This window comes from Mustela nigripes, chromosome 3, assembly GCF_022355385.1.
Source record: "Mustela nigripes isolate SB6536 chromosome 3, MUSNIG.SB6536, whole genome shotgun sequence".
Classification (NCBI taxonomy): Eukaryota; Metazoa; Chordata; class Mammalia; order Carnivora; family Mustelidae; genus Mustela; species Mustela nigripes.
The window spans coordinates 166,064,926-166,089,686 of NC_081559.1; the positions used below are offsets into that span (position 1 = coordinate 166,064,926).

The window sequence follows — 24,761 nt, forward strand, 5'->3', positions numbered from 1 at the left end:
AAACTAGATAACCCCATCTTTTTGCATCAAAACTAGTATTTTTTAGATATAATTCTGCATTGGTTTTGCTATTGTTCTATAAAGGGGAAAAAGCAGGGGGAAAGCACTGCACCTGGGTGGCACAATCAGTTAAGCATCTACGGGGTTTCTGCTCCAGTCGGGATCTCAGGATCCTGGGACTGAGCCACAGGTTAGGCTCTGCGGTGAGCACAGAGGCTGCTCTGGACTTCCTCTCTCTCTCTGCTCCTCCCCACCCCCTCTCTAAAATAGGTGGGTGAATCTTTAAAAAAAGAGGGGAAAAAAAGAAAGCAAAAGAGAGAAAAGGAGGAGAAGAAAGAGAAGGGGGAAAAGAGGAAGCGGAAGTAGTAAGGGGGAAGGGCAAGGAGGAAAGAGGGAGTTTTCTTTCTGGTAGCAAAGTAATAGTAAGAAGAGTAAATTTTAATGTCTACACTCCATGCCCTAAGAAGCATCCGTCTTTCCTCTGGGAGGCTTATCCTTAAAAAGAGGGAAAGGTCTTTACAGAAAACCCCAGGAAACCTTTTATTACATCTCATTTCTTTTTTTCAATGGGTTCTCATGCCTTATCATGAGCACATTTATTATCAGCTCCTTTGTTGCCCAGGAAGCATTCAGCTTCCTTTGAAGTACTTGGACCCTATGGGAGAGATAAAAGTATTGGGACAAAAATCCCAGCATTATCAGGAAAGAAGAGGGCAGGAAAAAGATGGTGGCAACCAATATTTTCCCTTATGTTAATTTTTTTTCAAAAAGAAATATTTATAATACTACGGTTTGTATCCCTGTGTATTGTTCAATGAATTAACGAGGTCATCAGTCTGAGGTGGCTCGAAAGCAGGGGCTGCCTAGGTAAGAAAACCCAAACCTAATCTTGTAAATGCCTCATGGTTACAAAATCAGAACCAGTCATAAACAGGGATCTACACTTTAAGCTATAGCCAGTCAAATCATTTCCTTTGTTTGGGCACCGGCTCTGCTTACATTTCCTCACTCCTCTCCATGGAGCTCTCCTAACCACTTCCATTTTGGTACTGCCCAATTGCAATTAAGCTTTACTCAAATAAACTCTTAAAAATGTTAATATACCTCCACTCATCTTTTAATAGTATTTATTCCCTTTCCTTTTCTTAGTGTTTTTTGTAAAGATCCTGTTGAGCTCAGCTGGGCCAGAGGGACCCAACTGACATTAGTTTGCTTTTAAAAAAAAAATATACTTGAGCTCGAGCATTAACGAAGGAACACTGTGGTGCCGGGAAGATGGTGGCAGTGACCAGGGAGGTGGTGAGGGTTGCGTAGTCAGCCACTCTTACCCCATGACATAGAGTTTCTTCTTGGTCATGGAATATTGTGTGTTCTTGCTGTCCCAACATTCAGTCATCCTTCTGCTCATCATACCACGCTCGCTTTTCGTAACGAAACACCTCTCCCCATTCTCAGTCTATGGGGTTACCTTGGGTTGACCAATTCTCAGACTCTGTGGGTTCCTACATAATTCAGACTTGGTCAGTCAAAACACCACCTTCCCCTGGCCACAGCAATTGGCTTAGGGACAGGCATGAAACCAAAGTTTGGCCAACAGAGCCCCAAAATCAGCCTCAACATCTTTTTCCATCATAGTTGATTACTTTGCTGCTTATAGCCTAGAACAACCCGTGGTCAATATGGCCACTATATAGAGTTTTCTTGATGGTGAAACTAACATAAAAATAAAGTATAGTCATCAGGCTGAGATAGAGAGTGCCTGGTGAGCCTGATGAGGTTGTTTGGATCCAGTTATGCATAAAATTAATGTCCTCAAACTATGAGGACATTAAACCTCAAACTATGGTTGAGCTTCTCTTACCATAGACTTAACCAGCTCACCTTTCTACTGCTAAACTTTGGAAGTAAATGTTTTATTGCATTAAATAAGTTTCCTTGTGCATATCCTTAGGCATTTCATGATTTCTTTCTTAGTCACTGGTGAATCTTTTTGCACAACGAAATACCAATTAATAATGAAAGAGGAAAAGGACAACGCCCTCCACAAAAAAAGCTTTCTCAATTTCCCATGCTAGAAATAATCTCCCTTTCCTCTAAATTTTCATGAGCTGTATTCCTCTAACATTTTATTTTATTTTATTTTATTTTATTATTTTCTAGCATTTTTGCTCTTTATTCAATAGGTAATGCTTCTTAATACAGAGTCTGCCTCTGCTTCAGCTTGGTATCCACACAGAATCTATTGCATTTCGCATTTCCTTCATTAAATGCTTACTTAAAACCGAAAGAGTGAAAATAAATAAATAAATAAATAATTGCAGTCAGCCACAATAGATACCACTAATGCTCTTCTGTCTTTTAAAATTTAAATAAGATTTATCTTTCCTTTTAAGACTGAAGAAGTTTCAGAAGCTTGCTCTCTTTTGAGGAAAAGAGCTAAAAGAATCCAATAAGTAAACAAGTACTGAGTTATAAAGTACTAGCCTGTAATATAATCGTCTTACTAACACTTCTTCCCTTGGCTCTGACTCCAAAATAGCTTTTAAATTACTTCCTATGCTCCTTTGGAGAGCACAGTCCTGAACTCTGCCAGACATCCCTGCCAGGGTAATTTCCAGAGGCAAGAAGAACAAAGCCAATTGTTGTGGGCAAGCACACGGCAAAGCCAGCAGGAGAAAATAGAATGTGGCGAAGGGCAACTGATAATTTGGAATTGAGATGCAAAACACCAAATGATATCACAGTTAGGTTATGAACAGACATCAAAGTCAAAAAATGGTAAAAGCAAATCACGTGTTTGGCAGAAAGCACTTCACAGGAATATACATATTTTAGAAGGCTCTCCTCAGAACTCTTCAGCTTCTGTCTCGTGACATCCGATATACATCCAAAGAGAGGAAAAATGTACAGACAAATCCCAAACTTCTGGATACAACTCATAAATTAGTTTCTCTTTTCCTTTTTATTGAAGAAAGAATTTTAAAATTCCAAATACGTACTTTCTGTCTACAGTCTTTGTGACTATTAGAGTGGCTCTTGTATCCCTCCCAACTGAGTCCTATGAGCTTGGTTCTTATCTCTCCCTCATCTTACTAATAATGAGGAAACCGAAAAACAGAGTAATGGTCACATCTCTGAGACTACCTGTCCAGAAACGCAAGTGAGGATTAGAACCCAGAGTAATGGTCACATCTCTGAGACTACCTGTCCAGAAACGCAAGTGAGGATTAGCAAGTCTTGATACTAAAACTGTGATGTCCAAGAAGAAATCTTTCAACTCAGAAAAATAATGCACAATGCAAAATGCATTAGTATACACTATTTTTGTGTTCTTGAGATCCTGAAAATAGGAAATTTTAACAATGTCTGCTTCAAAATGGTAACAGTTATAAGAAAGGTGAGTTCTGAGGAAAAGTTGGAGGGGAACTAGGGGCTTAAATGGGCTTCGCTGTGTTTCATTCCAATATTCTGATATTAGAAGATTGTAAATAGTCAGATATTCCTTTATTCTTCGTCTTCCTCATTTTTTCTTCCTCTCTGATAGATTAACAAGACAGACACTGAGGTGACCAAGAAAGCTAAATGAGATTATACCATATTGGATAAACTAGCTCATTTAAGGAAACCTTAGACTTCTTTTATTAATACAGGCATATTTAGAGAAGAAAGAAATGTTCCATAAAAAGTTTCACAGATTGGTAACTCAGGGTGAAATGAGAGAGGTAGCCAGTTGTGTTGCAGCATCATTTTAATGTTTAAACAAGGTGCTGTTTCTCGAGGAACTTTCTATAGGTCAGAGATTTTGTTGAAATAATTTATGAGATTTATACTCTCCAAAACATAATAGCACTGAATGCTGTTGTGTTTCCTATATGTATAGATGTTGAATCATCTCTCTTCCTGTACCTGACAAGAACTTTTCACACATCTGTCTACCTGACATTTCAAATTTCTAATTTGCTTTGTGAGAAAAACAAAAATTCTCTGACATACCCACTGAGTAATCTGTGTAGGAAGGAAGAAATCTGTCTGCCTCCATTTGGGAGAAAGGACTGAGGATACTGATTAAGGACATACGGGGAAAAAAAAAATTAAAAAAACCCGCAGATATAGGGAAGTAAAAAAAAAAAAAAAGATTTAAAGGCACTGGGAAGAGATGATAATAAAATTAATACCAACCAATTTATACTTAATATTTATCACTGGCTCTCTCTGGATGATTATTTCTCCATATGGGTGTCCTATTTTCCCAACTGAGTTGTGACTTCCTTTCAACTCCAGCACCTAGCTGAAGCTTTGCTCAGCACTGACTGCCAAAAATCCTTGGCTGTCTACTCATCCTAAAGAACAAATGGAGGGATTTCTTTGTTTTGTGTGTTTTTTTGTTTTTTGGGTTTTTTTTTAATGCCTAAAGACAGGATTTCTCCCTACTTACTGTGAAAGTCTTGCTAAAAAGATATTTATCCCACTGGGAAAAGGGAGGTAAGTGCTTTGAGGGACTTGAGAGAAATAATAGAGAGATGATTTACTCAAGCCGAGGCAGTAGAAGAGGGCCATAAATCCTACAAATAGCAGGACCTCAGGAAAATGGCAGTTTCCTACATGCTGGGTGAGAAGAGAATGAGAGATCTGTTGGCTCTCAAACACCCAGATCTTCCTGGACACTGGCTGTTGGAGCAGTAATCAGTGTAGATCAATGAAAAATGGGGACTTGAGTTGTACTATTCATACAACATACAGGGCCTTTGTAGGACTCTCATGAGGGAGAGTTCCGGGAGTATCGAAGGCTACATTTCCCACCAGCCTGGCAGGGTGGGGACTTTGGTTGGATTAGGTAGAGTCAAAGGGAAAATCTCCTGCACAGATGTATTAACAGAATAAAAAAATCATAGCTGCTACATGTTTCAAGTGTAGCAGCTCCCCTTTCATAACATCAAAGGGGAAAGACATTTTTATGATAAAAGCCATCTTTTGGGTTGTATTGAAAAATACAAAAAAGCATAATAACATAAATAAAGAAAATATAATTTCACCATCCAAAGACAAGTTCTGAATTCATCTGAATTTGGGCTTATTATTCTTTCCTTCCTTCTATTATATATTTAAAAGACTAAATTTTCTAAGAACTTTTTCATGAAAATAGAACATTTATATAACTGTATTCATGGTTAACATTTCTACCACATTTTTATTTTTAAGTTTTAATGTAAATTCCTGTTGGTCAATATATAGTGTAGTATTAGTTTCAGGTGTGCAATACTGTGATTCAACATTTCATGCAACACTGGTGCTCATATTGTATCATTCTAGTAAAAAACTCATTTATGAATAACTTTGTAACCATATGTAAGACATCTACCTAGAGATAGCTCTGTATGTCTAAAAAGTTCTAATGCCAACAGGTCCCAACTAAAATTTCATCATTCATGAACAATTGTTTCCTACTCATCATTCTTTTGTTTTACAGCACATCTTCAAATAGGTCCTCTGGGCATGCATTGTTAGCAACCAGTAACTCCTATAGGAAATGGCACAGCATTGTGGCTTTTAAGAATATGCAATCTTTGAGGTCATGCAGCTGAGGCTTGAATTCCAGCTCTACAACAAATGATTTTGTGGCTTTAGAAAAGGTATTTAATATCTTTGAGACATAAAAATAACTACCTCTTAAGGTAACTCTGAGGATTAGATAAAACAATTTCTGATAGCCATCAAACTAGACTAAAGCCCCATAAACTCTCAGTTAATGGTAGCTGGCATTAATATTATAGGTTAAAATAACCCAGCCGCAGTTTCTGTCGAAGAGATAGCTGTAGTCAGCAATATTTTGTCCTATGTAACTCATCCTCAAAGTTCATCTACAGCTGATTAGGTTAAATGTTGGTTCTGTGTCCTAATGGTAGCTAATCTGTAAACTGATTAGAAATTAGAAAAACAACTGATCTCACAATGGCAAACAGGACCAATATCCTACTGCCATTTTGGGGAATTCAACATAGAAAATCTTGTGGATAGAAATGTGCTATGGGAAATGGATGTCTTTTGGGCTAAAAGAAAATGAGGTCAGGTAGAAAGTTGGAGCTACAGAAAATAATGGTAAATCGGTAAATGTAAAAGTCTGAGTTTTTTCCCCCTCATTTTTCCTTAAAAGGCAATTGACTTTCTTTTGTTGAAAGCAAAACAGTAACAGTGTAAGGTGAGGTTTATACCATATGTAGAAGCCAAGGATATTACACAATAATGCAAAGTACAGGCAATTGACAAGTAAATTAAGTTACATTGTTCTAAGGCTATTACATATGTGAAGTGGGAAATGCAGGTGAAAGTGAAAAGTTTGGAATAAGAGGTAGGAAGTGGAAAATATCCAGTATAGTGTGAAATGGTACAATACTGATTCAAATTAGATTCTGACAGTTTAAGAATACATTTTACTATTTAGAGTAATCACTTAAAATACAATAAATTAATAAAAAGGAAATAGTGCCATAACATCCACTTAAAAATGAAAAAGAGGGGTGCCTGGGTGGCTCAGTGGGTTAAACCTCTGCCTTCAGCTCAGGTCGTGATTTCAGGGTTCTGGGATGGCTCTCTGCTCAGTGGGGAGCCTGCTTCCCCCGCCCCCTCTGCCTGACTCTCTGCCTACTTGTGATCTCTGTCTGTCAAATAAATAAATAAAATCTTTAAACTAAAAAGAAATATAACTAAGAAATAAGTAGAGACAATAAATGTTATATTAGAAAATAGTTGGTTAACCCCCAAAAAGACAAGAAAAAAAGCACTAAAAGATCAAAAACACAAAAGCACAAATGGAAAACAAATAGGAAGATAGTGGGCTTGAGCCAAACCGTAACAATAATTTTACTGAATGTAAATGAAATTGACACTAAAAATTACAAAAAAGCAAGACCCAACTATAAGTTGTCTACAAAATTTATACATTAAATACAAAGACATACATAGAGTAAAAGCAAAAACAGTAAAGAAAGTCCTGTTATAAAAGCATAGGAGATCTGGTATTATTCCATCAATATTTATATTAATAATGTTATGAAACAGAGTAAAGAAAATTATTATTTGGTAATGAAAGGGGCAATTTATTACTAAGACATAGCAAACCTAAATATGTATAGATAATAATAGGGCAACACAATTGATGGAACAAACCCTTCAAAAGTTGAGAAAGATATCCATAGCATAACAGGAAAATTTAACACTCCATCCTCAGTAATTATGGATAAAGCATTCATAAAGATACAGAACGTCTCATCAATACTATTAACCAACTCCATATAATTAATATTTATAGAACAGTACACCAAAAACCTGCAAAATACACATACTTTTCAGTTGTACGTGAGACATTCACCACAAGTTAATATACTGGCATATATAATATCTCAAAAATAAAAAATAAATTAAATTAGGAATCAGTAAGAAGTAGACACCTTTTTACAAGCATTTGGAGCATGAACAACACACTGCTAAAGAGCCAATGGCTTGAAGCAACAGAGAAATTTAAAAATATTTTAGGGGCACTTGGGTGGCTCAGTCGTTAAGTGTCTGCCTTCAGCTTGGGTCATGGTCCCAGGGTCCTGGGATCAAGCCCTGCATCGGGCTGCCTGCTCAGCAAGGCGTCTGCTTCTCTCCTACCCCCCCTGCTTGTGTTCTCTCTCTCTCTCTGTCAAATAAATAAATAAAATCTTAAAAAATATATATTTCAAACTCAGTAGTAGTGAAAACACAACATACCAAAACATACATGATATAGCCAAAGTTGTGCTTAGTAGAAAACATAGCTTTAGAGAGCCTGTACTGGAAAAGAAGAAATTTTCAAAATCAATTGTCTAAATTACCATCTTAAACTAGGAACATAATTAAACTCAAAGTAATTAGAAGGAAAGGAATAATAAAGATAATGGCAGAAATCAATGGCATAGAAAATAGAAAAGGTTTAAAAGACAAAAGATTTTTAAGACTATGTTTTTTAGAGCAATTTTAGGCTAGAAAGGAAGGTACAGAGGTGTCTCATATATTTCCTGTCTGTATACATGCATAGCCTCCCAATTATCAGCATCCCCCCACAGAAATTTGGGATGTTGAGGTATGTTCTCTCTATCCCTGCTTTGGGTTTTTTAAATCAAGAATGAGTACAGTACTTTGCAAAATGCTTTTTCTGCATGTATTGAGAAATCACATGGTTTTATCCCTTTTTTTAATTAATGTAATACATCACTTTGATTGATTTGCAAATATTGGACCACTCTTACAATCCAGGAATAAATCCCACTTGATCGTGGTGAATAATTTTTTTCATGTACTGCTGGATACTGTTTGCTAGGATTTTGTTGAAAATTTTTGCATTCATGTCCATCAGGGATATTGGTGTAATTCTTCTTTTTAGTGGGGTCTTTGGTTTTGGAATTGAGGTAATGCTGGTCCCATAGAATGACTTTGTAAGTTTTCCTTCCATTTCTATTTTTTGGAACAGTTTGAGAAGAATAAGTAATAATTTTCTTTATTTTCTTTATTTATTTTTGAACTTTCAGAATGTTTTATTCACTGTCATGGCATGTACAATGTTGGTCCTCGTCAAAGAATTCATTTCACAACCAAAGATGCCATCCTTGCAATTTTCAGTTCTGTTGATTTGGAGATCTTTGTTCCAAAGGGCAGAATATTTTTGCCTGGAGATATAAAAATGAGTCCAGTGAATTGGAAGATGAGATCAATGTTTGGTAGAATTCCCCTGGGAAGCCACTGACCCTGGACTTTTGTTAGTTGGGAGATTTTTGATTACTGACTCAATTTCTTTGCTGGTTATTGGTTTGTTCAAATTTTCTGTTTCTTCCCGTTCCAGTGTTTGGTAGTTTATATGTTTCGGGGAATTTTTCCATTACTTCCAGACTGCCTAGTTTGTTGGCATATAATTTTTCATAATATTCTCTTATAATTGTTTGTATTTCTGTCCTGTTGCTTGTGATCCTTCCTCTCTTGATCATGATTTTTTTTAATTTGGTTCCTCTCTTTTCCTTTTGCCAAAGTCTGGCTAGGGGCTTATCAATTTTATTATTTCTTTTATAAAGAAGCAGCTCCTAGTTTCATTGACCTGTTCTATTGGTGTTTTTGTTTGTTTGTTTCTATATCGTTTATTTCTGCTCTAATCTTCATGATTTAGGCTTCATTTGCTGTTCTGTTTCTAGGTCCTTTAGGTGTAAGATTAGATTGTATATTTGAGATTTTTCTTGTTTCTTGAGTTAGGCTGGTATCGCTGTATATTTCCTTCTTGTGACTGCTTTTGCTGCATCCCAAAGGTTTTGGACCATTGTGTTTTCATTTTCATTTGTTTTCATGTATTTTCTTATTCTTTAATTTCCTGGTTAACCCACTCATTCTTTTTTCTTTCTTTTCTTTCTTTCTTTTTTTTTTTTTTTTAAGAGAGAGAGAGAGAGCACAAGCACAGGCAGACAGAGTGGCAGGCTAGAGGCAGAGGGAGAAGCAGGCTCCCTGCCGAGCAAGGAGCCTGCTGTGGGACTCGATCCCAGGACACTGGAATCATGACCTGAGTCGAAGGCAGCCGCTTAACCAACTGAGCCACCCAGGCGTCCCCCCACTCATTCTTTAGGAGGATGTTCTTTAACCTCCATACATTTGTGGTTTTCCAAATTTTTTCTTGTGATTGATTTAAAGTTTCATAATGTTGTGGTCAGAAAATATGCATGGTATACTTGTTACAAATTGATGAACCACTATCTACACATCATAATCACCTGAAGTTCATACTTTACCTTAGGATTCATTCTTGTTGTTGAATATTCTGTGAGTTTAGACATATGGGTAATGACATATACCCATAACTATAATATCATACAGAGTGTTTTCACCACCTTAAAAATCTGTGCTCTGCCTATTCATCCTTCCCACACTTCATTCCCAGGAACCACTGATCCTTTTGAAACCTCCATAGTTTTGCCTTTTCTAGAATGTCATATAGTGGAATCAGACAGTATACAACCTTCTCAGATTGTCTTCTTTCAATTAATAATATTCATTTAACATTACTTTATGTCTTTTCATGATTTGATAGCTCATTTGTTTTTAGTATGAATAATATTCTATTCTCTGGATATAACGTGGTTATCTATTTACATACTATAGGACATTTTGGTTGCTTCCAAGTTTTGGCAATCATGAATAAAGCTGCTATAAACATTTGTGTTCACATTTTTGTGTGGACATATTTTTCAGATCCTTTAGGTAAATACCAAGGGACATAATTGCTGGATTGGGTGGTAAAAGTAGTTAAGTTTTCTAGAAACTACCAAACTGTCTTTCAGCTACTTAAAGTAGCTGTACCTTTTGCATTCCCACCAGCAATAACTGAGAGTTCCTGTTGCTCTACATCCTCATCAGCATTTGGTGTTGTCAGTGCTCCAAATTGTGGTCATTCTAATAGGTGTGAAGTAATATCTCATTATTGTTTTAATCTGCATTTCCCTGATGACATATGGTGTGGGGCTTTTTTTCATATACTTACTTGCCATCTGCATATAATTCCTTTGATGATGTATCTGTTAAGGTCTTTGGCCCATTTTAAAATCTGGCTGTTTTCTTTTTGTTGAGCTTAAAGAGTTTCTTTGTATGATTTGGATAACAGCTCTTTATCAGATGTTTCTTTTGAAAATATTTTATTCCAGTCTATTTTTCATCTTCTCATTTATTATCTTATGGAGAAAAAGATTTTAATTTTAGTGAAGTCCAGATTATAAATTATTTCATTTATGATTTATGCTTTTCCCCAAAGTTCAAAATTCTGCTGATCCTTAGAAGAAAAAGCAAGTCCAGGTTGTGGGTCTTCTAAGCCGATGGTCAAACCTCCAACCTTGTTTCTCTGTGCAACCAGATCCTTCTCCCTCGAATCTGAGATGTTCTGGTCAGTGGAGACAATGTTAAGTGTCATGTTTTGTCTCCTTGTTTATTCAACTCATGTTTATTGGTGGATGCTTCATGCCTGGACATGCTTTGAGTGTTGGGGATGTTATCTGAAACAGAATATAGCCCCTCTCTTCAATTCAGACATCAGATGAAAAAATATGAAATTGCAACCATTAAGCATTACAGAAGAATGTATGCTAGACTATGACAAGATGAGAGTGCTTAGGAAGAGTGGCTAACCCAACTCTAAGTGGTGGGGATGGGGTGTCAATGAAGTGGCATCTAGGCTGATACCAGACAGATGGTGGGAGATGGTCAGGTAAAGCAGATTCATCTGCCCTGCACTAGCAAAATATGACGTGTCGATTCTTGGTGTCCTGTATAGATACTTCTCTGTTGGCATAATATATTGGTTATTTAGAAAGATGTCTCTGCTCATTCTCTTCTAGAATATTTTATTCTAGAAGTTTAAAATAATGCAATTTAATTTTTAGTAAAAAAACAAATCTTTATCAATTCTTATTTAAATAAGCAACAAATACTATATATCCCCCTTTTCAACAAAATCTGATAAGAAATCAAGTCTTAGTGATGTTTCATTTTTGTTTACTCCTTTCTTTTGTTTCCTTGACCTCTTGTCTTATTAAATATGCACCATTTTCATATTTCAAAAAATGTTTGCTCAATATTAAATGGTAAAAGCAAACAACAAGTACATAATAGAATATCATAATTGCCCTATGTGACCAATATCTTCCTTACATTTCTGAAAGTAAGTAATTATTCTGTTCTTTTTTGTAAATGAAAGTTCTTTTAAATACAAATCACTGAGAATTGAAGAAATTTATAATGTTTGTTACCCATTCCAAACCATGCTTTATCCTCCAAATGATTTCACATCAAATCTTGTCTTAGCAGAATTCAAAACCTTCCTGAATCATAATGCCTAGCACTAAAACCTTTATCTCTACTAGAAGAAGATAGCTGGAATGAAAGGTTTAGAAAAGGAAGTATCATAAAGAACACACCTATCTGTTTAATCCTCATTTATTTTAGGTGCCAACAATGTGCTGAGAATATAGTGGTGAATAATTCAGACACCTGATTGCCAGACTGAGGTTATAGCACTGGAGCTTGGGTACGCTCAGAGAGAAATCTTGCATCCTTGTAGATACTTGATTATTTCTCCTACTCTTTCCCCAAAGGACCTGTAACTATTTACCAGGGTGACTGTATATTGGGCATAGTGAAGTACCCAGACCTTTCTGGGGATTGTTACATTCTAATTCTGGTCCAGAGTGCCACTGTGGTCCACTCACAAGTGATAAATAGAAATTCTGTGCTGAGTTAGGGTCACAGGGGGCTCCGTGCTTCTGCAAACCAGTTCTGTGCTTAATTTCCCCACCCCTGAGCAAAGGGTTACAACAGTTTACTTAGCAACTATTAATTGACTTCCTGACATTTTCATTGATGCTTTCAAGATCGAAAGACACTCCCCCCAAAGTAAACCTCCCCCCAAACCTTGTCCTTAACTCCCTAGCAAAATGATAAGTAATAAGCCAAAGTAAAACCACAATCTTAGGGCAATCACAGAGAAAAGTATCACCACCAAATATTTGAAAGATACAAAGGTAGTGCCTGCAATCATATGCTCCATGTGACTCGTTTAATTTATGCACAAACGATATAAATTCTGCAAAAAGAAGATTCTCAAAATCTTAGTTCAGTAATTATACAAATTATTGTTGATTTTTCAAAGGTGACTTCATTACTGGAACAACTTAATTGAATCTTAGAAACACTTTCATTGGGCACTTCATTTCAGTTAACCAAAGGTCATAATCTAAATAACCCCAGGTTACAATGTAGGTAACACTTGCCCAGTGACTATTATGGACTTCTAATACCTCATACCCTTCCAGCCAAACCAGGTCAGACAATAGATCCTAGATATGCTTTCTTAATGGTCTACTAGCACTTCTGGCACCAAATGCTGCCTGATCGATGGCTCAGTAGCAGATAGAACACACCGTGATTATTATAGCATGGAGAAGAAATTATTCAGGGAACTGGTACTTAGAAAAATCATTAGAATAGTTGGAAGAGCATTCTATATACTGAGCTTTCAGAAACCACTTTCAGAACAACTCCCCAAAAATAGCCCACCAGGAGAGCAGTTACCTCTGCCATAAGGGAGGTGGAGTTTCACATAGATTTTGTGGCTTCAGCTCGAGAATCATTCCACTGTAGCCATGACTGGGGTACTGTCGGGTCACTAGCTATTATCCAAAGATCAGGAAGACACTGCCACACCTGCAATTACTGTTCCAGCAAGTCTCAAGTTCAGCATGTCTCTCCTACGTACTCAAGTCCAAGTTCAAAAGTCAAATAGGAGCTTCTGATGGGTGGAACCCAAATTATAGCTGGGATCCCAGGTACAAAGATGTTTGGGAAGAGTAGATGTTCAGACTTCCAACTTCTGCTTACAGGTAAAATCTCTAGGAAGAGATCTGGACATATGATGAGCTGGCCACTTGGAACAGTATCTCTCAGGCTGGGTAAACCAAACCTGGCATGCAAGTGCTCAGTAAAGGTTTCTACTTGCTTTTCTACTCTCAGCTTAAGCACCAATTCTTTAAGCCATTTCTGTCCATCCAGACCAGATGAAATTCTCTGGGCATAGGCTCTCTGAACTCCTACAACTTTTGGTCTTAACTCATTTGTAATTATACAATAGAAGCACCACAAAAGCAGGAACCAAGTATATCTTTTCGTAATATATCACAAGGGCCTCATATGGCCGTTAGCTAATAACCGGTGTGGAAGAAGTGATTATTAATTGAATCGATGGAGGCTTTGTCTCATTTTCAGGTTATATTTCAATAGCATGCAATGGTATCTTAAATGGGTAAAACAATAAATATCCACGTTTCCTAGTTTCAAAATATCTCATTAAACGAATGAGGTACATGGCTAAGAAAATCTATTTTTAAAATAAATCTTCTTCCTAGCTCTTTAAGTTGAGATATCAAAATGAGATCTCTAAAATGGAGTTTTATGACATTTCCTGTGTAATGCACATAAAATAACCTAAATCCTGGCCCTTGACTGTCCTAACTTCCCAGAATTCCATCTAATTTTCTAGCTATGTTTAGTGTCTTGGTGATAATTTTATTAGAATAATAAGCGCTTAGGTCACGTTTGCCATGGTTTCAATTCCATGTTTGTTTTTGCAGGTTGGGTTGATGTAATTAGCACTGGTGTTATATGGTACTATGGCCAATATGAAGGGAAGCCTGTAAAGAATGACATTAAAGGTTTTTTTGTTTTGTTGTTGTTTTGTTTTGTTTTGGAGTCCACACAATAGACTGGTTAAGTTTGAATTCTAGGTCTCATGATTTATTATGTTCATGGGCAAATTACTATATTTCACCAAATCCAAACCATAATTAATATCGCTAAGAAAAAAGCATTCCAGGGGCACCTGGGTGGCTCAGTGGGTTAAAGCCTCTGTCTTTAGCTCAGGTCATGATCCCTAGGTCCTGGGATCCAGCTCCACATCAAGCTCTCTGCTCAGCGGGGAGCCTGCTTCCCCCTCTCTCTGATTCTGTCTGCCTCTCTGCCTACTGTGATCTCTCCTCTCTGTCAAATAAATAAATAAATAAATAAATAATCTTAATCTAAAAAATTAAAAAAGAAAGAAAGAAGCATTCCAGCTTCATAAATGTTAAATTTTATCTTGGAGGGCTATTTTATCTTAGAATTGATGAAATACAGTACTCACTCCCTTGACTTTGAGCTTTTCCTCCATGTTTTTACCAACTGGACAACTGCCTGGCTTATAACTGTCTACTTCTCCCCACCTCTCCCATTCTCTGGGAATTGCAGACGAGCAAATGTGGGACCCAGGGGACATCTTTCTGCTGGATGATTTTTGCCTGCTCCTCCCAATTAGTTGGTCTAGGATGGACACTTAATCCAAGTTGGTTGGATAATGGTTTTCTCCCAGAAATTTGTTTGACTAACATTAGCTTTATTTTCTGTATTTTAAAATGTATTTATAAAATTAAAAAAAAAAATAACACTTTGGAATAGTTTTAGATTGATGGGAAAGTTGTGCCCATAGTATAAATTGTCCCTGTGCAGCCTTCACCCAGTTTCTTGTGTTTAATATCTCACCTTTGCCAAAACTGAGAAATTAACATTGGTACCTTATTATTACCTAAACTCCAGATTTTATTTTATTTCATTTTTTTCATTAATGTTCTCTTTCTGTTCCAGGACCCAGTCCAGGGTATAACACTGTTTTCATCTGTGTGTCTCCTTTGGTTTGTGACAGTTTCTTAGTTTGTTATTGTTGTTATTTTGTTTTTCATGATGGCCAGTTTTGAGGTATACTGGTTAGGGTTTTTTTTTTTTTTTAAGATTTTATTAGAGAGAGAGAACAAATAGGCAGAGCAGACCAAGAGGGAGAGAGAACAAATAGGCAGAGCAGGATCCCTGCTCAGCGGGGAGCCTGAGATGGGATTCGATCCCAGTACACTGGGATAATGACCTGAGCTGAAGGCAGCCGCTTAACTGACTGAGCCACCTAGGCTTCCCCTGGTTAGATATTTTGTAGTGTCCCTCAACTTTGGTCTTTCTGTTGTTTTCTCATGACTGGAGCAGAACTGTAGTTTTCTGGAAATAATTCCCCAGAGATAAGGTGCCCTTATCACATCATATCAGGAGGGAAAATATATCCACATGACATCTCCAATTATAACTTTCATCACTTGCTTAAGTTGGTGTCTGTCAGGATTCTCTATTCTTCTTCATGGTTTGTTTGTTTGTTTTTTGAAAGCAAGTCACTAAGTTTTCTTGGCATTTTAAAACCAAACAAATGCAATAGATTCAATCTTTATATAATGGGGGGAGCTGGAAATTCTTGGACTATGCAGGTTGTCGAGAAAGACTGTCTGCAAGGTGGGAAGATACAGCTGACACAAGAGAGACATATTGAGGACGAGTGGGTAGAATCATGACAGCATTTCTGCCCTCTGAGGATCATAAATGTCCCTGTCTTCTAGAGGTTATATTTTGCACAAATAATGTGCCAGAAAATCTCTTTTTTGTCTAAACAGGATTAGATTGGTTTTCTTTATGTATAACCAAAAAGATGCTAAATAAAAAAGTACGTCCGTGGATTGCTATGAGAATTGAATGACAAATACTGTGCAAAGTGAGTGTCTACCCCGAATGAGATACATAGAAGTACCTGATAATACTTGAGAATCTGAGATCATACATTAAGAACATTTGTTGTTAGAGCAGTGCACTCAATGAGAAGTGAAGAGTTGCAGCTGTATCAAGACCTTGCTGCTTGTTCAATAACTAAGGAATATTTGTGTTAGATTTAGAGGCAAGTAAAGAGCAGCCTGATATTTGAAGAATGTGATTACCCACATTCTTCTTCCCTGAGGAAAGGACCATCATAGCTGAAGTCTTTTAGCAAGAAGCATCTTTGATTCACAAATACTATGAGCATTTTTAATGTCCCATGACTATCACCTGGAGCAGTTTCTGCCTTGAAGTACAGAGAGAGGGAGAAATGAACATTTATACCTTTAGTAAATATCATTAGTTGATCTGTTATGACATTTATACATAAAATGAGAAAATGATTTGGGGATTAGTGGCTTTGAATTACTCTCACTTAATTCTCCATATTATAAATTATTTTTTTTTACAATGGGAAAAAAGCTATCAAGAAGATAAGCTTTTAATAGCTCTTCAATGAAGCCATTTTGATATTTCCTTTCTCTTAAAGAACCCAGTTATAAATTACTTTGCATTCTTAATTTGTTCTGATTTTCTAAAAGGTAGTTCAGCATGAAAGAAGTACAATGGAGAGGGAGCCCAGTGCCCAAGAGTCTAAAATGGGCTGTCTCTATGTAACAGAAGCAGAATATGCTCCATGGTTAGTGCCAGGATCTGGAAAAACTAGAACTACTAGGTGATGTGGCACAGATCGTACTGAAGAAATTCCAAGTTAGAGAAATTTAGTAAGAAAAAGCAAAGGAGGGAAGAAGGGGTTATAAAAGAGATATCGGGCTTTTGGGTGGCTAAATGGGTTAAAGCCTCTGCCTTCGGCTCAGGTCATGATCTCAGGGTCCTGGAATTGAGCCCCACATCAGGCTCTCTGCTCAGCGGGGAGCCTGCTTCCCTTCCTCTCTCTCTTCCTGCGTCTCTGCCTACTTATGATCTGTCAAATAAATAAAACCTTAAAAAAAAAATAAAAGCATTATCTTCAGACAACATGGTGAAATAGGCAGTCTATATCCTATTCCATTCTACCTCTAGCATCAGCCCTGGCCATTTTTTTTTTTTTTCCTCTTCCTGAAACCAGAGGGTTTAATGTTAGCTCCATGAGTCTTCCTGTTTCAGGTCTAAATATTCACCCTCCCCTTATAATCTGTTAATGCTTCAGCAAGCATCTATTGAACACTGAAAACAATAAAAATGCACACATATATAAATCTGCCCTATTCCCAATCCTCCATGAACTTGGTTCAGTTGGGGAGGAAACCAAGGCTTGTAGATCACTAAAACAAATGGGAGAGTACTGTAAAAGAAGGCAGAGAACGTTAGGGTAAAATATAGCAACAGAACTAGGCAAAGAAAGGAAGACTAATTAAAGCTGTGGATTAAGAAGGTGTGCTGTGACAAATGTTGTGAGTTCCTAGAAGCACACATGCCAAAAGCCGCTGAGGAAGAAATTAAGGAAAAGATCCTGGATCTGATGATTTTACTATAACTATAAAATGTGCTTTAAATGAGATGATTCATGAATCACATTCATTTATTCATATACAAATATTATAAGATTTAACAGAATAGCTTGGATTTGGGGATAAGTAAAGAGAAAAAGGATGACGATCATTTATGTAAATAATACTTTATTTGTATTATGTATTGTATTGTGTATACATTATTGTATAATGTATTATGAAAGACATAATACATTTATTATAGGAAGAACAGCGTTTCCCCCATATGTTCAGACTGGAGGCAGAAGAGAAAAGGCCCACTTATTACCAACGGTTCACATAATGATCAAGTATGTGAAATCAAAAAAGAAAGAATGAGCTTTAAGAATATGGAAAATATTGAGTCAATAGATTATATACCTGAAACTAATAGAAAAGTGTATATTAATTATACTTCAATTAAAAAAAAGAATATGGGAAATGTTCTTTTCCTATAGAGACAGATTGTGGACTGGGGGGGCCTCAGCTGACTGGGGCTCATTTGAGAACTTTAATGAGTGACAGTACTTTGGAAACAACCAGGGTCCTGAAATAAAGATGAAAAGGCAACAAAAAGCAGACTAACTGCTACCCTTAGGCAGGCAAATCAAAGTATCTGAACCTAAAAGGAGATAGAAAAAATCACTTCAAAGCTTTATTATTCTTTTGCTCATTTCTGAATAACTCAAACCAATGGATATCCCACCAGGAGCTTACTGTCCTTTTTTGCTTATGAGGAAACATAGCTGTGGTGGTTATCTATTATTTCTATCTTGCAAGCATCCCCTACCCCTTCTGCTGCTGACTGGATACTTTCCTTTTGAGAGGTTTCTTCCCTCAGAGGATGCACACAAGGGTGCGGGTGCAACCCAGGACATCAAACCAGAGCCCTTTGTCAAAGATTGATCAGCTCATCACAGCACAAGGTTTGCTTTCTTTGTAAGATCGAAAACTTGGTCAGCTGTGTAGGGCTGGAACTGCACTTTGGACACAGTCTGATGGAGAATGAAATCAACACAGAAAGCAGCGCTGATACCAAGTGAGAGAGGGAAACCTATTCTTGCTGATGCTGTTAAGCTATGGTTCGGTCCTGTCACCCCTTGTACTTCTGAGGTATGTGCCCCGGTGCATTTCCTTTGTTTGGCTAGGTTAGTTAGAGCCGAGTTCCTGTCCTTTGCTATTAAGAGTCCTGTATGCAATGTTTTCAAATTACATATTTCGGTAGGAAATCAAAGTCTAAACTTTCACATCATAATCTTCCCAGTTCATGATCATGTTTAGTGTCATATTATAGCAAAAAGATATTCAGTCAACCACCTTAGGATTAATTATTGAGAGAGAAAGAAGGAGAACAACCAGGATAAAGATAAAATATATTTTTCATCTTCTTTCACTGCCTACAGAAAGGAATGGGTGAGTTATATGGATGCCCTAAGGAAATTCTATTTTCATCTTCCCAGTGAATCACCCATGGAACATTAGGAAAATGGTGTTGTCATTTCAAAGTGCCTCTAGTCCTGGAGATGCCATCTATTGGAGACATCCTTTAAAGGAAGAATGATTTAAGGAGCTAAAAACTATCAAGTAAAAATCAAACATTAATTGATCATCTGTTTGGGGCTGGACATAACACTGAATTTTATGTGGGAAAGGGAGGAGGATACTCACGAGAGAAGCCAACAACTTTTACTGAAACAGATCTATACCACTACAGTTCTATGAAAAACGTACCCAAGTTAATCAGTGGGGATAGCAAAACCTCACTAATTTGTAACAACAGCAAAAGAAAGTAGCCTTAGCAAAAATAATATTATAAAATACATTCTAAGTGAAAACATTGCCCTTACAAGATCTCAGTAAATTCTCTGAATAAATAAATAAAAAAAATGTAACATGTCACTTTCCACAGAACACATGGAAATCTAAACTATAAATGCCAAGAAGGAAATCAGAAAAAAAAAAAAAAAAAAAAGTAAAACAAAGCTCCTGATCAGCATTTTTCAATTATTAGCACTCCACGGAGAATTATTCTTAAATTTCCCGAGCCTTTATCTCAGGCAAAGTTATAGATTTGGGGTACTAGGTTATGCAGAAACCACAGGAATTTCTAGTTTGGCTGACTCTGGTTTCAACATTACAGTATGACTCCTGGTAAAAGAAGAGCATCTCTGAACGGCAAAGTTTTTATCTATCAGACTGAAATATTGATTCTCTTATAGGGTAGTTGTGAGAGGTGAATGAAAAAGGCGGGAATTGGAAACATTTGTTAAGTCGCCGTTTAAAGGTGGAAAAATTTCAAAAGTCTATCATCCGGAATTAAGGTAGAATATACTGAAAATTAATAGCGGGGAAATAGTTAATTTGCAGGATCGGTGGCTTTGAGAGTTCATGAGGCTGTAAGTGTTGGATGCTCGGGGGACCAAGGAAGAGACATCGGGGCCGACCTCTGCCACGGGACCGACGGAACCCTGGCTGCGCACCGTTACCAAATGGCCAGGTTCCAGTTCGGGTCTGCCAGCAGAATCCACCCGTCTCCAGTTTGCGCCCGTTGCTTTGCGCAGTTTAAAGCCGGGTTGGAGGAGAAAGGCTGGAGGAAGAACATGGGGCAAAGAAATTACGGTTCGGAAAACAAGAACAACAAAACCAGCAAGATCGGGATGGGTGTCAGCGAAATGCGCCAAGGAGTCATAAACGCCCAGAAAAGAAGTTCACAAGTTAGTAGCTTTCTGGGATGCTGAACGTCTTCGCCCTTTCCTCCTCCTAACAAATCCAAGCAACCCCCTAAAATGATTTTTTTTTCCCCCCAGAAATCGGAGCCAATTTCGTTGTGGCAGAGCTTTTTCATCGCTTTAGCCTAACTTTCCTCCGCGTCTTTGGCGACACCTGAAATTGGGCTACCCGGCGGGCGGGAGTAACCCCCACGCCCCCACTCCCCAGCCGCGCCGGCAGCCCCAGGGGCCTGGGGAGGAGGCGCTCTGAGAGGTGCGGGCAGGGGCCGGACTGGGCGCGCGCTCCGGTCCCCGCCGCGGCAGCGAGCGCAGGTTCCGGAGCTCCGGGCGGCGGGGACGCGCGTGCGGGAGGAGGCGCTTTAAGCCCGAGCCGCGGTTTCCGCAGGAGCTATTTTTAGCGACGCGTCGTCGGTCTTCTTCCCCGGCTTCCAACGTGGTACCCTCCGGCTCGCAGCCGCCCTTTGGTGGCTGCTTTCCGCCTGTTCCCACCCCCCCCCCCCCCCCCCGCCCCCCCTTGGTAGCGTCCACGCAGGCAGGTCCGGAAACTGAGCATGTGTGGAAGCGCTCGGCGGCCTCGGCGGCGGCGCGGGCAGAGCTGGGCTGCGTCAGGCTGAGCCCATTCACCGCGCGGCCGCAGGAGCGCAGCGCCGGCGCCGCGCCGCCCAGCCCCGCCGAGAGGGGCGCACTCGCCGCCGCGGGGCCCGCCGCCGCTCACCGCAGCCCCCTCCTGGCGACCGGCAAGTAAGTTTGTAAGGTGGTTGGGCGGTGGGACGAAGGTTCTGCGCCCGGGGGAGCCCGGGCTGGCTGGCGGGAGGCGCGGCTAGCCGCTGCCCCGAATGCCCGGCGCCTCGGCGAGTCGCTTGGCCAATTTGAGAGCCGGCGGCCACCGGGATGCTCGAGCCGGCAGAGCAGGTGGGCTGACCTGACTCTGGCGGGGGCCGAGGGGGCCAACTTGGGCAGAGGGGAAGGACCGCGAGGTGAGGGGAAAGGACCCGGCGAGCGGGCTGGTGCGGGATGGGGAGGCTAGGTTTGGGTGCGGGGGCCCGGCCGAGAAGAGCCGCAGAGGGAAAGCGGGGTATCTCCGGGGGTTAGGGTGGGAGCGGCGTGAGAGCGCAGTATAGGGGCTGTTGGGGTGTGTGTGTGTGTGTGTGTGTGTGTGTGTGTGTGAGCGTGTCCTGGTCGGAGCGGCAGAGAGGGAAAGTGGGGCGCGTGAAAAGCGGATTTGAACGAGAGCAAAGGACGGTGGTGGAAAGGACAGTAGGTTCCGGAGAAAACAAGTGGACCCGGATAATTTGGGGATTTAGTGCCAGGTTCAGGGCGCTATAATGATGATGCGAGGCAGCCTTGAATCAAGGTCTTTGGAGTGAGTGTGCGAGACCACTGTTGGGAACCGTCTGGAGAGAGATGGATGCAGAAAGTGGCCTGGAAGGGCCAGCTGGAAAATCGTTGAGGGATTTGGGTGAGGAGGAGGAGGGCAGCGGTGCAGAGATCGGATGGAGGAACCGGGCTGCTGGTGGAGCCAGAAGGCTCGGGAAGGGGTTTAAGGCTACGTGTGGTCCCCTGAATACTTAGTAGCGGTCCTCTGAGGTTCATTTGCACCCCAGGTTCCTCCTCCTTTTCCTACCTGGCTTGGTCGCAGGGCCCCTTGCTTGCTCTGGGCGAGCTCTTAGGAGATTTGTACATCGGCAGCCGGGAGGGCAGTTATTTACATGGGAACTGCCTGGGCTTCCCGTAAGTGGTTCCCGGCCTCCTCGGAGTGCAGTCTGGAGTCCGAATGTGTGTGTGGCAGGGGACGGAGAGGGGTGGTGTCTCTTCTGGGCCGTAGGAATCCGTGGTCTGGCCCGGAGGGTAAGGTGTTTTGGGCTGGGAAGTCAGGCAGAAGTCTGCAGCGTGCAGCTCGCGGCGGGGCGTGTGTGCGCGAGTGTGTGCGTGTTGCCAGCCCAGGGTCGCGTCTGTTGCTGCAGTCTGTCTCCATGACGAGGAGATCCTGGGATCCACAGGCGGCACGGGGAGGGGATTAAGGGAAACGTGTTTTCCTACGTCTCTTCTATCTCCTTTCCCCAGAGTCACGTTCCTTGCTCGTCCAATGATGCACCTTTCTAATCTCTTCCCGGTCCCCCCGCACACCCCGAACCTGGCTCCAGTCTTGTGCTCTGATTTGGTACCCCGAGGAGGCGGCCGTCCCTTCTGTGCCGTGGGGAAATCCTAGGAGTCCCGGCGGCCAAAGGGGCTCCGGCCTCGGTTCCTTACCTGGGGCGTCACTCCGGGGGTCCGCAGTTCACTCTGCTGCCCCTGCAGGTGACGCGGTGATGTTGCCCCACGGACTCCGGAAGCATGATGGCTCCAAATGGCCATTGGGACCCAGAAGCCCGGCAGAGTGACCAGCACTCATGGGTTTTCGAGACCAGGGATCTTCCGAGTTTCCCACATGTAAATGTAACTTAAAAAGAAAATAAGACCAGATTAATAGAATAAACAAAAGTCTAATGCAAAAAGCTTTATGCAAAAACGCCTCTTTGACTCGGAAAAATTTCACCCACCAACCGCAAGAAGGGAAGAAGCGTCTTCAGCATACAGGATCGGAAACCCGGGAGATGGGGGGGGGGGCGGGATTTGTTACCACGTCTGCGCCTTCTCAGACTCCATCCAGCTTTCTGTGCTCTCTCGCCGTTGCCATATTTTTAGAGAGACTTGACCAGACATAGGGAAATGAGAATGAAGGGGACTCTGGAAACCTGTACCATCTATGGAAGGACTCAGAAAGGGAAAAGTGAGAGCCTAACCTACTGTCTGCGGATACCTAAGAGGGCTGGGCTCTGAGGTGGTTGTGCAACCACCAGAAATAGTTCCTGCATCCAAATTGCAGGGGCAGCGGCAGATGAAGGGAAGGGAGAACTCTAGAAAAGTGGTGAGGAGCATGGTACGGGCTGTCTTGCTGGGTGGTCACTGACCTGTGGAGCTATACAGCAGAAAGGACAACAAGCTTCATGGCCAGGGCACGTCCTCATATTCCATGTGACATTGGCTTTCTCAGTTTCTAGTACAGTAACTATTGAGAGGTACCTTATGAAATATGTCCATGATTCTGGATATCTGAAAGGTGGAGACTGAATAAGGACTTAATGCTGTCAGTTTTTCCTTCTATTACTATGTTTTTTTTTTTTTTTAATTTTCCATTGATTATTGTTAGAACATGTAGTTAAGGTTAGCCATCAGTTCTGTTCTCCCTGGAGTGCTGTACAGATACAACATAACCTTATATGTTTGCTCGGTTTTGTTTGTTTGTTTGGAGGTCAAGGAGGAGTGATTATTGCACAAATTGATTTGGGTGCCCCCCCCCCCCCGCAAAGGCAGAATTTAGGCTCCTGAAGAGCTTATGAGCATGTGGAGGTGAAGTCTTCATTTATAAAATGTTAAATTTTATGTGAAATGAGAAAACCCTTTCCTGTCTATCCTTCATCTCTTGCACTGGAAATAGGATTATATCCTTGGACTGGTTCTTAGTCCTCAGAAGCATATTTTGACAATAATTTTCCAGGAGGATTGTTTCCTAAGCTCTGGTATGCTTTAAGAAATATTCAGTGAAATCTTTGCTGTCCTAAGGTAAAGGCATTTAAAAAAAGTGCTGAAATGGCTTGATGAGACAGAACTAGGAGAGAGAAATGTTAGTCAATATGGAAGGAGAGAAATGCCCTGTTACCTCAGGGTATCTTTTTGATGGGCTTAGAACAGTGGTTTTCTAGAGGGGTGATCCCCCCGCCCAGGGTACCCTGGCAACATCTGGAGACATTTTTTGGGAAGGGGGGTGCTTCAGGCATCTTGTGGGCAGAGGCCAGGGATGTTGTTAACATTCTACAACACACTGGGTAGTCTCCCACAATAAAGAATTATCTGACTCCAAATCTTAGTAGGGCTGAATTTGAAAACCCTGCCTTATCACAGGACATGTTTTGAAATGAAAACAACTCTTGTTAGGATACTTTCACATATTGCTATTGGAATTCATCTTGAAAATTAGTAGGAGTAGTTAATACTAAGAGGTTTTCTTTGCAAAATGGCTCCATGTTCAAAAATACTTGTTTTAGGGAAATTGAAGAGGTTTCCTTTTAGCAGAACTTCTTTTCAGCCTTGAAAACAAATCCTAGCATGTATTGGGAATGTCTACAATGATAGGTTGTATAGTATACATATGAACTGAGTAAACATATTTGATGAAAACAAGTTATAAAACTGTTCAGCTACAGTATTTTCCACTGAACTGGTTTGGTAATTGCTCTTTAACATACATAATTAAAATTTTTTAAATTAAAAT

At 40.0% G+C, this 24,761-nt stretch overlaps 1 protein-coding gene across 6 annotated transcripts in view; it reads left to right on the forward strand.

Annotated features, from left to right (window-relative positions):
• Positions 1 to 21,012: 21,012 nt before the first annotated feature.
• OXR1 (oxidation resistance 1) overlaps positions 21,013 to 24,761 on the forward strand; it is a 439,622-nt gene continuing 435,873 nt past the window's right edge. For 4 of the 6 annotated variants that reach the window (XM_059395031.1, XM_059395030.1, XM_059395036.1 and 1 more), the window contains exon 1: positions 21,013 to 21,190. The gene's annotated coding sequence lies outside the window, so the exon portion shown is untranslated. Of the gene's footprint in view, positions 21,191 to 21,212; positions 21,362 to 21,407; positions 21,427 to 24,761 lie in introns of those variants that run through there. The other 2 variants (XM_059395032.1, XM_059395033.1) reach the window with 2 other exon arrangements.